A 13,123-nucleotide genomic window follows, 5' to 3' on the forward strand; every position below is an offset into this window, starting at 1 on the left:
AGTGCATGTGCCCCATATAATCAGCATTATTTTATTCTATGAATAAATACCTAGTAGTGCAATTGCAGAGTCGTAGGGAAGCTCTATTTTTATTTTGGGAGGGGATTTCCATGCTGTTTTCCAGAGTGGCTTTACCAGTTTGCATTCAAACCAGCAGTGCAAAAGTATTCCCCTTTCTTTGCATCCTCACCAGCATCTATTATTTTCCTCAGTTGTTAATTTTAGCAGTTCTAACAGGTGTAAGTTGATATCTCATTGTGGTTTCATTTTGTAATTCCCTGATGATGAGTGATTTTGAGCATCTTTTCATGTCTATTAGCCATCTGAATGTCTTCTTTCAAAACTGTCTGTCCATGCCTTTTGCCCATTGCTTCATTGGATTATTTGGGTTTTGGGGGTATTGAGTTTGATAAGTTCCTTATAGATTTTGGACACTAACCATTTATCTGACATGTCATTTGAAAATATCTTCTCCCATTTCGTTCGCTGTCTTTTCATTTTGTGGATTTGTTTCCCTCGTTGTGCAGAAGGTTTTTATCTTGATGAGGTCCCAATAGTTTGTTTTTGTTTTTGTTTCCTGTGACTGCGAGACAGTCTGGTAAGAAGTTGCTGCAGCTGAGGTCAAAGAGGTTGTTGCCTGTTTTCTCCTCTAGGATTTTGATGGCTTCCTGTCTCACATTTAGGTATTTCACCCAGTTTGAGTTTATTTTTGTGTGTGGTGTAAGAAAGTGGTCCAGGGTCATTCTTGTGCATGTCACTATCCAGTTTTCCCAACAGCATTTGCTGAAGAGGCTGTCTTTTTTCCACTGGGTATTCTTTCCTGCTTTGTTGAAGATTAGTTGGCCATATGTTTGTGGGTATGTTTCTGGGTTCTGTATTCTGTTCCACTGATCTAAGTGTCTGTTTTTGTGCTAGTACCATACTGTCTTATGATTACAGCTTTATAATATAGCTTGATGTCCAGAATTCTAATGTCTCCAGGTTTTTCTTTTTCGACATTACTTTGGCTATTCAGGATCTTTTCTGGTTCCATACAAATTTTAGAATTGTTTGTTCTAGCTCTGTGAAGAATGCTGGTGTCATTTAATAGGGATTGCATTGAATGTGTGGATTACTTTGGGTAGTGTAGACATTTTAACAGATGTTCTTCCAATTTATGCACATGGAAGGTTTTTTCATTTCTTTGTGACCTCTTCAGTTATTTCCATAAGTTTTCTATAGTTTTCAGCATACAAATCTTTTACTTCTTTGGTTAAGTTTATTTCTAGGTATTTTATGGTATTCGGTACAATTGTAAATGGTATCAATTCTTTTATTTCTCTTTCTCCTGCTTCATTATTGGTGTATAAAAATGTTACTGACTTCTGTATGTTGCTTTGGTATCCTGTGACTTTGCTGAATTCATGTATCAGTTCTAGAAGTTTTTTGGTGGGGTCTTTCAGGTTTTCCATGTAGAGTATCATGTTATCTGTGAAGACTGAAAGTTTGACTGTTTCCTTGCCAATTTGGATTGCTTTTATTTCATTTTGTTGTCTGATTGCTGAGGCTAGGACTTCTGACACTATGTTGAACAACAGTGGGGAGAGTGGGCATCCTTATCGTGTTCCTGACCTTAGGGGGAAAGCTCTCAGTTTTTCCCCATTGAAGATGATATTAGCTGAGGATCTTTCGTATATGGCCTTTATGATATTGAGATATGCTCATTCTATCCCTACATTCTTAAGGGTTTGATGCTGTATTTTGTCAAATGCTTTTTCTATTGAGAGGATCATGTGATTCTTATCCTTTCTTTCATTAATGTGATGTATCACATTGATTGATTTGTGGATATTGAACCACCCCTACAGCCCAGTAATAAATCCCTCTTGATCATGGTGAATAATTCTTTTAATGTGTTGTTGGATTGGGTTTGCTAGTATCTTGTTGAGAATTTTTGAATCCATGTTCATCAGGGAAATTGGTCTATAGTTCTCCTTTTTGGTGGGGTCTTTGTCCAGTTTTGGAATCCAGGTAATGCTGGCCTCATGGAATGAGTTTGAAAGTTTTCCTTCCATTTCTATTTTTTGGAACAGCTTCAAAAGAATCTTCTTGGTAGATAGACCCCTTAATTATGATATAATGCCCTTCTTCATCTCTTATTACAGTCTTAGTTTTAAAATATAGTTTGTCTGATATAAATATGGCTTCTCTGGCTTTTTTTTTGACATCCATTAGCATGATAGATGGTTCTCCATGCCCTTACTTTGAATCTTCAGGTGTCTTTAAGTCTAAAATGAGTCTCTTGTAGGTAGCATATAGATGAGTATTATTTTTTTATCCATTCTGATACCCTATGTCTTTTGATTAGAACATTTAGTCCATTTACATTTAGAGTGAAAGATATGAGTTTAGTGCCATTGTGTTGCCTATGGAGTTGGTGTTTCTGGTGATGTTCTTTGGTCCTTTCTAATCTTTGTTGCTCTTGGCCTTTTTTGTTTTGTTCTGTTTTTTTCTCCATTCAAAGAATCCCCCTTAAAATTACTTGCAGGGCTGGTTTAGCAGTCATGAACTCGTTAAATTTTATTTGTCTGGGAAACTCTTTATCTCTCCTATTTTGAATGACAGCTTTGGTGGATAAATAATTCTTGGCTGCATATTTTTCTTATTCATCACGTTGAATATATCCTGCCATTCCTTTCTGGCCTGCCAAGTTTCTGTGGTCATATCTACTGCAAATCTGATCTGTCTTCCCTTGTAAAAGTTCTTGTATGTTTCCTTCTTCCCTTGTAAAAGTCCTTGTTAAGGACTTTTTTCTCTTGCTACTTTCATGATTCATTCCTTCTCTGTACATTTTGTGAGTTTGACTATGATATTTCTTGGTGATGGTCGTTTTTTGTTGAATGTAATGGGTGTTCTCTATGCTTCTTGGATTTTGATGTCTGTTCTTTCCTCAGATTAGGAAATTTTTCATCTATAATTTGCTCACATAAACTGTCCTTTTTTTCTCTCTCTTCATCTTCTGGGACTCCTATGGTTCAAATGCTATTCTTTTTTAATAAGTCACTGAGTTATTAAAGTCTTGTATCATAATCTTTTGCCTTTGTTCCTTTTTTTCTGCTTCATTATTTTCTATAATTTTATCTTCTGTATCACTGATTCACTGCTCTGCTCCATCCATCCTTGCCATCATGGCATCCATTGGAGATTGCACCTCAGTTATATCATTTTTAATTTCACCCTGACTAGATTTAATTCTTTTATCTCCCCCAGAAAGGGATTCTCTGTGGTCATCTGTGCTTTTTTCAACCCCAGCTAGTATTCTCATAGTCATGGTTTTAAATTCTAGGTCATACATCTTACTTATATCTGTGTTGCTTAAATCCCTGACCATCATTTTTTCCTGTTCTTTCTTTCCAGGTGTGAGAAAGCTTTTTATTTTGATGTAGTCCCAATACTTTATTTTTGCTTTTGTTTCCCTTGCCCCTGGAGATATGTCTAGAAAAACATCACCACAACTGATGTGTTCTCTTGTAGAATTTTTATGATTTCATGTTTCACATTTAGATCATTAATCCATTTTGAGTTTATTTTTGTTTATGGTGTAATAACTGATCTAGTTTCATTCTTTTGCATGAAGATGTTCAATTTTCCCAACACCATTTACTGAAGAGACTTTTCGTCATGTTCTTGCATCATTTGCCAAAGATTCATTGATTATATAAGCATGGATTTATTTCTGGGGTGTCTATTCTGTTCCATTGATCTATGTGTCTGTTTTTGTGCCATACCATGCTGTTTTGATTACTATAGCTTTGTAGTATATCATGAAATCTAGGATTGTGGTACTTCCAGTTTTGTTCTTCTTTTACAAGATTGCTTTGGCTATTTATGGTCTTTTGTGGTTCAATACAAATTTTATGTTATGTTATGTTATGTTATGTTATGTTATGTTATGTTATTTTTTAATGTTTATTTCTTTTTGAGAGAGAGAGACAGAGACAGAGAGACAGAGAGAGACAGAGCACAGACAGAGTAGGTGTAGAGAGAGAAGGAGACACAGAATCCAAAGCAGACTCGAGGCTCCTAGCTGTCAGTATGGAGACAACACGAGGCTAGAACTCACAAACTGCAAGATCTTGACCTGAGCTGAAGTTGATGCTCAACCGACTAAGCCATCCAGGAGCCTCATTCCCTAAAAGTTTTTAAATTATTTGTTCTAATTCAGTAAAAAATACTGTTGGCATTTTGATAGGGATTTCATTAGGTTTTTATATTTCTTTGGGTCTTATGGGCATTTTAACAATATTTGTTCTTCCAATCTATGAGCGTGGAATATCTTTTCTATTTCTTTGTGTCATCTTCAATTCCTGTCATCAATATTTTATAGTTTTTCAGAGTACAGGCCTTTAACTTCTTTGGTTAAGTTATTTCTAGGTATATTATTTTTGATGTAATTATAAGTGGGATTGTCTTCTCAATTTCTCTTTCTGCTACATCATTATTATATATAGAAATGCAATGGATTTCTGTATATTGATTTTGTATCCTGTGACTTTACTGAATTCATTAATCAGTTTTAATAGTTTTATGGTGGTGTCTTTAGGGTTTTCTATATATATCATCATGTCATCTGATAGTAAGTTTCACTTATTCCTTACCAATTTGGGTGTCTTTTATTTACTTTTCTTGTCTGATTGCTCTAGCTAAGACTTCTAATACTATGTTGAATAAGAATGGTGAGAATGGACATTCTTGTCTTGCTTCTGATCTTTGGGGGAAATCTCTCAATTTTTCACATTGATATAATGTTAGTTGGAGGTTTTTCACATATTCCCTTTATTATGTTGATGTATGTATCCTCTAAACTTACTTTGTTAAGGGTTTTTATCATGAGTGGATATTGTATTTTATCAAATGTTTTTTCTGCATCTCTTGAAATGATCATATGGTTTTTCTTTATCTTGTATATGTAATCTATCACATTGATTGATTTGTGAATATTGAACCACAGTTGTATTCCGAGAATAAATCCTATTTGATTGTGGTGAATGATTTTTTTAGTGTATTGTTGGATTCAATCTGCTAATATTTTGTTGAAGATTTTTGCATCTATATTTGTTAGAGATATTGTCCTGTAGTTGTCTTTTTTTTGTAGTGTCTTTATCAGAGTAATGCTGGCCTTATAGAATGAATTTGGAAGTGTCCCTTCCTCTTTTATTTTTTTAAAATAGTTTGAGAATAGGTATTAACTCTTCTTTAAATGGTAGAATTTAACTGTGAAGTCATCTGATCCTGGAGTTTTGTTTCTTGGGAGTTTTTTGATTACCAATTCAGTTTTATTGTTGGTAATTGGTTTGTTTAAAATTTTTATTTGTTTCTGATTCAGTTTGGTCAGGTTATATGTTTCTAGAAATTTACCTATTTCTTCTAGGTTGTCCAATTTTTTGGCATATAATTTTTCATAATATTCTGTTATAATTCTTTGTAATTCTGTAGTGTTAATTGTTATTTCTCCTCTTTCATTTCTAACTTTGTTTATTTGAGTTCTCTCTCTCTCTCTCTCTCTCTCCTTTGGTGGGTCTGACTGAAGACTTTTTTTTCTTTTCAAAGAACCAGCTCCTGGTTTTATTGATCTGTTATTATTATTATTATTATTATTATTATTATTATTATTACTATTACTATTATTATTATTAGTTTCTGTTTCATTTATTTCAATTCTAATCTTTATTATGTTCTTCCTTGTACTAGTTTGGGGTTTTGTTTGTTCTTTTTTTCTAGTTCCTTTACTACAAGTTTAGGTTGTTTATTTGATATTTTTCTTACTTCTTGAGGTAGGTCTATATTGCTATAAAACTTATTTTTAGGACAGCTTTTGCTGCAGCCCAAAGATTTTGGACTGTTGTGTTTTCATTTTCATTTGTCTCCATTAACTTTTTAATTTTATCTTTGATATTTTATTATTTTTGTTCTTAGTGTTTATTTATTATTGAGAGACAGAGACAGATTTTGAGCATGGGAGGGAAAGAGAGAGAGGGAGACAGACTCTGAAGCAGGCTCCAGGCTCCAAGCTGCCAGCACAGAGCCTGACACGGGGCTTGAACCCACCGACCGTGAAATCATGACCTGAGCTGAAGTCCGACACCTATCCGACTGAGCCACCCAGGCGGCCCTATTTTCTCTTTGATTTTTTTGGTTGATTCATTCATTGTTTAGTAACATGTTATTTAGTCTCCATGTATTTGTGTTTTTTCCAGATTTCTTCTTATAGTAAATTTCTAGTTTCATAGCTTCGTGGTCAGAAAAGATGCAAGGATGACTTCAATCTTTTTGAATTTGTTGAGAATTGTTTTGTGGCCTAATATGTGATCTATTCTGAAGAATGTTCCATGTGCACTTGAAAAGAAAGTGTATTCTGCTGGTTTAGGATGAAATGTTCTGAACTTATGTGAGGTCCATCTGCTACAATGTGTCATTCAAAGCTTCTGTTTCCTTGTTGATTTTCTGTTTGGATGATTTATCCATTGAAGTAAGTGGGGTGCTAAAATCCCCTGTTATTATTGCATTCCCATTGGTTACTTCCTTTGTGCTCATTACTAGCTGCTTTGTGTATTTGGGTGCCTCCATGTTGAGTGCATAAATATTTATGAATTTTATATGTCAGATTGTCCCCCTTATTATTAGTGTCCTTCTTTGCCACTTGTTACAGTCTTTGTTTCAAAGTCTATTTGTTTATATAAGTATTGCTACCCTGACTTTCTTTTCACTTCCATTTGCATGAAAAATGCTTCTCCATCCCTTTCCTTTCAAGCTGCATGTGTCTTTAAGTCTGACATGAGTCCCTTGTAGGCAGCAGATAGATTGGTCTTGTTATTTTATCCATTCTGTCACCCTGTGTCTTTTGATTGGAGCATTAAGTCCATTTGCATTCAAAGTAATTATTGATAATTATGTACTTGTCATCATTTTGTTACTTATTTTATTATTGTCTTGTACTCGGTTCCTTCTTTCACAGTTTGCTGGCTTACTTTGGTGATACACTTTGATTACCTTCTGTTTATTATTTGCGTATCTATTACTCATTTTTGATTTGTGGTTACCATTTGATTTGTATACAGTATATTATGCATATAGCAATCTATATTAAGTTGATGGTCACTTAAGTTTGAAACCATTCTTTTTTAAAAATTATTTTTAATGTTTTATTTATTTTTGAGAGAGTGAGAGCAAGCGAGCGAGTGAGAGAGAGAGACAGAGAGAGAGAGAGAAAGAGAGAATGGGAGCAGGGAAGGGGCAGAGAGATGAGGAGACACAGAATCTGAAGAAGGCTCCAGGCTCCAAGCTTTCAGTTCACAGCCCAACACAGGGCTCGAACCCATGAATTATGACATCATGACCTGAACCAAAGTTGGACGCTTAACCGACTGAGCTACCCAGGTGCCCCAGTTTGGACCCATTCTTTACTCCTCCCTGCATCATGTTTTAGGTTTATTATGTCATACTTTACGTCCTTTTATTTTGTGAATTTCTTGGCTGATTTTTACAGATATACTTATTTTTGTACCTTTTGTGCTTTCTACTTTTTCTTTCTGCTACTTATATTCTTTCCTTTCCACTCTAAGAGTCATATTTAATATTTTCTGTAGGGATGGCTTAGTGGTCATGAATTCCCTTAACTTTTGTTTGTCTGGGAAACTCTTTGTCTCTCCTTCTTTTCTGAATGATAATGTTGATGGATAAGGTATTCTTGGCTGCAGGATTTTTTTCTTTACCATTTTGGATATATTATACCATACCCTCTGGCCTGCAAAGTTTCTTCTGAAAAATCTGCTCATAGTTTTATTGTGGTTTCCTTATATGTAACTGTTACCTTTTCTCTTTCTGCTTTTAAAGTTCTCTGTTACTACTTTTTGCCATTTTAGTTACCATATGTCTTGGTATTTACCTCTTTGTCTTGATTTTGTTGGGGTTTCTCTGTGCCTCTTGGATCTGGATGTCTGTTTCCTTGCCCAGATTTGGTAAGTCTTCAGTTGTTATTTCTTCAAGTAAACTCTCTGCCCCCTTTTCTCTCTCTTATCTTCTGGAATCCCTATAATGTGAATGTTATTATGCTTCATGGTGTAACTGAATTCCCTAAGTCTATTTTTATTTTTTTTCCTCTCTCCTGTTCGGCTTGATTCTGTTCCATTACTCCATCCTCCAGGTCTTTGATCCATTCTTTTGCTTCCTCTAGTCTATTATTTATTCTATTTAGTGTATTTTTAGTTTCATTTATTGAGTTCTTCATCTCTGATTATTTCTTATTTATGTCTTCTGTCCTTTTGTCAATGGTCTCACTGAGGTTCTCCACTCTTTCATCAAGTCCAATGAGTATCTTTATGATCCTTACTTCAAATTCTCTATCAGTCATATTACTTACCGCCGTTTCATTTAGCTCTCTTGTGATTTTGTCCTGTAATTTCACCTGGGACATATTCTTCTGTTTTCTCATTTAGTCTAACTCTTTGTGTCTGTTTCTGTCTGTTAGGAAATTCAGCTATGTATCCTGCTTTTGAAAGTAGTGACCTTATGAAGAAGAGGTCCTGTAGTGCCATGCAGTGCAATGTCCCATGTTCATCAGAAAGTGGCTGAGCCACTTTTGCCTTCAGTCTAACCATCTGCAATGGTTCTCTTTGCCTATTGCAGCCAGGATTTGGTCCCTGTGTTTTTACTGGTACAGTCTGGGGATGCCTTGGGCTTGAATTGAGTCAGACCATCTGTTTGCCAGAAATGTAACAGCACTGAACAGTAGGGCACTTTCCCTGCATTGCACCCTGAGAAGCTTTCATTGTTGGTTAGGGCCTGCAGTCAGACCAGATGTCTGCCCTCAGCCCACTGCAAGGGCCACAGTGAGACTGGTGTGTGTAATTATCTTTCTCTCACTCCTGGGCGGGAGTCAGTTTAGAGTGGTGGTCTCCCTGTTGAGGCTGTTTGCACATTGCCATGCTTCTGGCTCCACTTTGGATGGGCTCTGGCCAAGGGCATATTGGAGGGGGCAGGTCCACAACATAATAAGAGGTAAGGGCACACTGTGTTAGCAAGGTATATGTGGGTCTGCTGTGGGAGAGGACCTGAAGCCACTTCAGGAAACTCCTGCCTTGAATGGTTGGAGGGGGTGGATCTTCAGTAGAATACAGAAGTGGGGCTCACTTTTAGCAACTTAGGTGGAGAATGTTTGCCCCATGCTGGTTCCACAGGTGTCAGTGTGCCTAGGCTGGGAGTAGGGGAGTGGGAGGGAAATAGCACCAGTTCTTTGTTCCTGAAAAACTCTCCCAAAAGATTCCTGCCCCAGCACTTTCTGAGATTAGTAAATAAATCTTCCCATATACGACTGGCATTTTTCAAACTGCTGCTTCCGTGCTGTATCTTCACTGAGCTGTTTGTTGTGCTATTTCTCTGAGGGTGGGGATTCAGTTTCCTGTCATCCTCCTGGTTCTCTCAAAGTTGAGGCCACTGATTTTTAAAGTTTCAGGTGTTAAGCCCTGCTGATTGTAAAAACTCATGAAATTAGGCCCTTGTGGTTTTCAAAGCCAAATGTTATGAGAATTTATCTTCTCTCTGTAGGTTCCTCATGCCTGGGATACCTGGTGTGGTGTCCGTTTCTTTCCCTGCTTCATGCCTGTGGTTTCCCTCCCTTCCATGGATAGTCCTGGAGATCTGATTAGCTCTGGACTATGTTCCAACCTTTCTACCTTCTTCCAATGTGGTCTCTTCTCTACATTTAGCTGTAGAGAGTCTGTTCTGCCAGTCTTCAGGTCATTTTCGGGGTTATTTTCACTGATGTGGGTGTTTTCTAGTTGTATCTATGGAATGAGGTCAGCTTAGGATCCTCCTACCCTGTCATCTTACCCTCTGTGTTCTGAAGTTTTAAGTGGATATGTTTGAAATATTATACAGCTGGATAATATTTACAGCTTATAAAAATACTAATCAATTAGAATTCTCTGCATTTACATTGTGATTGATGATATGTTTGAATTTATTTTTGCTGGTTTATTTTGTGCTTTTTGTAGAACTTCTCACGTGCGCGCTTTTCACTTTAAAAAATTTTTCTTATTCCCTTTAATTCCCTCCACCAATTAGTCAATAATATGGTTTCTCTTTTCTTGCAGTTATTCTACAAATTTTTAGCATGCATAGTGTCTAAGATTATACCATTTCTTACTTTTTTCTACAAGTACAGTATATTTGTACTTGGATTATGATTTGCATGGTGCCCCCTTCAACGTATAAAGTATATTCCACACAATCTTATATGTTCAACAAAACTAGAAATTCAGTTTCCCTTAAATCTGGTTATAATCTATTCTTATAACCCATTCTTATAACCTATGTATACTTATTGTCTAAGATTTTAGTTCTATCATGATTTTTTTGAACTTACAAATTAGAAAACATTGTTATTGCCTATACAGTCATCATTTTCTTAAATTAATCCATAAATTAATGTTCTTTGTTAACAATTCTTTTTGGTCATCAAGATTATTTTGTAAATCACTTTCCTTCATGAAGAATTTCTTTCAGATGTAAGTTTAGTAACTTGGCAAAGATTTCAGTTTTGATTTGTCTAAAAGATTTTTATTTTTTTCATATTCTTGAAAAGTGGCAGCACATTCTTGTGTAGATTATTATCTTTCAATGCATTGATTTTTTCATTATTGTATGGATCTGCTGATATGTAGAATTCTAATATGGACATAATATTTCATTTTGTTGGCAAATTGTCTTTTCTTTCTATTTGATTTAAGATGTTATTTTTGATATACTACAGTCCCAGGCAGAGGGTACAGATATGAGATTCTTTTTGTTCATTCTCTTTTGACCCAGTGGGCTTACTGTATCTAAGGGTGGTGTTTTTTAGCAATTCTGAAAAATCCAACCATTATCTTGTCTTTCTATAATTTTCTTTATTGTCTTCTCTGAATTCCAATTATGCTTTATCTCTTTACCTTTCGTTTTTCTCTATTTACCTTTCTTTTATATTTTACATTTTTTAGTCTCTCTGTGATCTATTATTAATAACTTACCTCAAATATATCCTTCAGTTTATACTTTCTTCAGCAATTTCTAATCTCTATCCTTTATTTTTTCCACCTCCTTTTCAATATTTCTGGTCAATATTGATAGCTTTTTGTCATTCTTCATATTTTCAATGCATTATTTTATTTTTTAATTATTAAAAACACTACTCATATTTTTTGCAGGTCTGATTTAATATATTGTTGCTATAGTTGACCAATGGTTGTTTCTATGTGTTTAATTTTTTAATTACAAATTTGCATTACTTGGGACTTTTTCTTTGGCAATTCCTTGGTATCTGAATTTAGAGACCAGAAACCAGAAATGATTTACTTTTGCTTCATCCAAGTGCCTGGGGCACATACCAATTTGACAACACTTTGTACTATATTTTTCACTTGAAATGTATTGGGACATTTTGATAATGTTGATTCAAACCCAATATTCACCTGAAAAAAAAGTTAGGTCTTTAGAAATGTTAAGAGAAGAGGTTATATATTCATATTGTCTGTGTCTACAAGGTAATTGTTCTTTTTCTAGTTTCCTCTCTGAACATTATCATCTTTAATGGGTCCTGGATTTTTGTGAAGTTTTTCATCCTGTCCCCAACTCTGTTTATGCCTTAGACATTGTTTCTCATTCTCCAGTTGTGGACCATTAAAGTTCAAACTCTGTGGCACCAAGATTCTGCAGATACCCCAAGGCAAACACCAGTTCTCATGCTTCCTTATTCTTCTGGACTCCCCTCTTGTCATTCTGGTTTCTGAGGAAATTTTTTTCTTTCCTTACTGCAGACATGCACTGAAAGAGATGTTTTTATTTTACAGTGTATTATTTCTAAATGTGGCATATTTTGGTATGTTCTTCCAAAAAGGGATGTTATTCTTTGAATAAATATTTTACCATACTGCTAGAAACTGAGTATTCATGTTTCATTGTTTACAATTAATTATGTTTTCATAGAAGTTACAATTTACTGGATAGTTACTATGTTGCAGGCACTATACTAAGTTCAATCTATTACCTTATTATTACAACAACTAATAATATAATACTAGAGCAAAGTAGCATGGAAATGCTTGAGAAAATATGACCACTTAAGACATTCTAGTACTGTCTTTAATTATGAAGCTATTCTAAATCTTGGGCTTACTTTGCTTTAGAGTCTTAATATTAAAGATTAGAAGAAGGACTAAACAAGATCAAATGACTTTCCCTAATCACTCTTTGGTTAATAGCAAAGAACAATGGTATGCATTACTTTTCACAGAATAGTTTATAGAACTTCTGGTTTTGCCTAAGGCTTTCTTAATATCCACAACAGCTCCACACAACAATAAGCCTCTGAATTACCTAGGCAGTGTAGAATCAAGGAATTAGAAATTATTTAGGAATCACATACTTGTCCAATACATTCCCCACCTGAAATATATTACAAAATGTAATTAATACTGACCCTTCTGCTCAGCCTAGCTCCTTCACTGTGATGACAAATCTCTGGAAAAATCTAGATTCCTGTTACAGTTAATACAGACTCACTTGTTCTGCCCACAGTTTGCATAAAAGAAACAATTAGTGTTCAGATCCCACCTGCTACAGAATTAATAGGAAAAGATGAAAAATAGATAGAAACTGTTTCTCTTTGGCATGTGGGTGCTAAGACTATCCCTAATATTTGCTGAGCCTAGAAAAGAGTAGATATGAAGATTCACATACCATATATCTAAATATTTAAAAATTATAAATCAAGCTAACAAATAACCGTGCACAGTAACTAGAAGACTTGGGTTTGTATTTAGAATTCTGGGAAAATTCAGAGTTCTGCACTAGAAACTAGAAGCATGAAGAACCTCAATCTACTGGAACAAGGTGCACCTTCTTTTCTTCCCATTCCCTGCTGTGTTCCATATACACCTTGTATATGTGTATCTGTATGTGTATATATATGTGTGTGTGTGTGTGTGTGTGTGTGTGTGTATTTTGTTATAGCAGCCCAAATGAACTAATACAGTTACAGTACGCTTGCATAAAATGAATTGCATTTAGAATATAGTACTGTGAAAAAATAATTTGAGGGGGCACTAGT

This window comes from Felis catus, chromosome B4, assembly GCF_018350175.1.
Source record: "Felis catus isolate Fca126 chromosome B4, F.catus_Fca126_mat1.0, whole genome shotgun sequence".
NCBI classification, from domain to species: Eukaryota; Metazoa; Chordata; class Mammalia; order Carnivora; family Felidae; genus Felis; species Felis catus.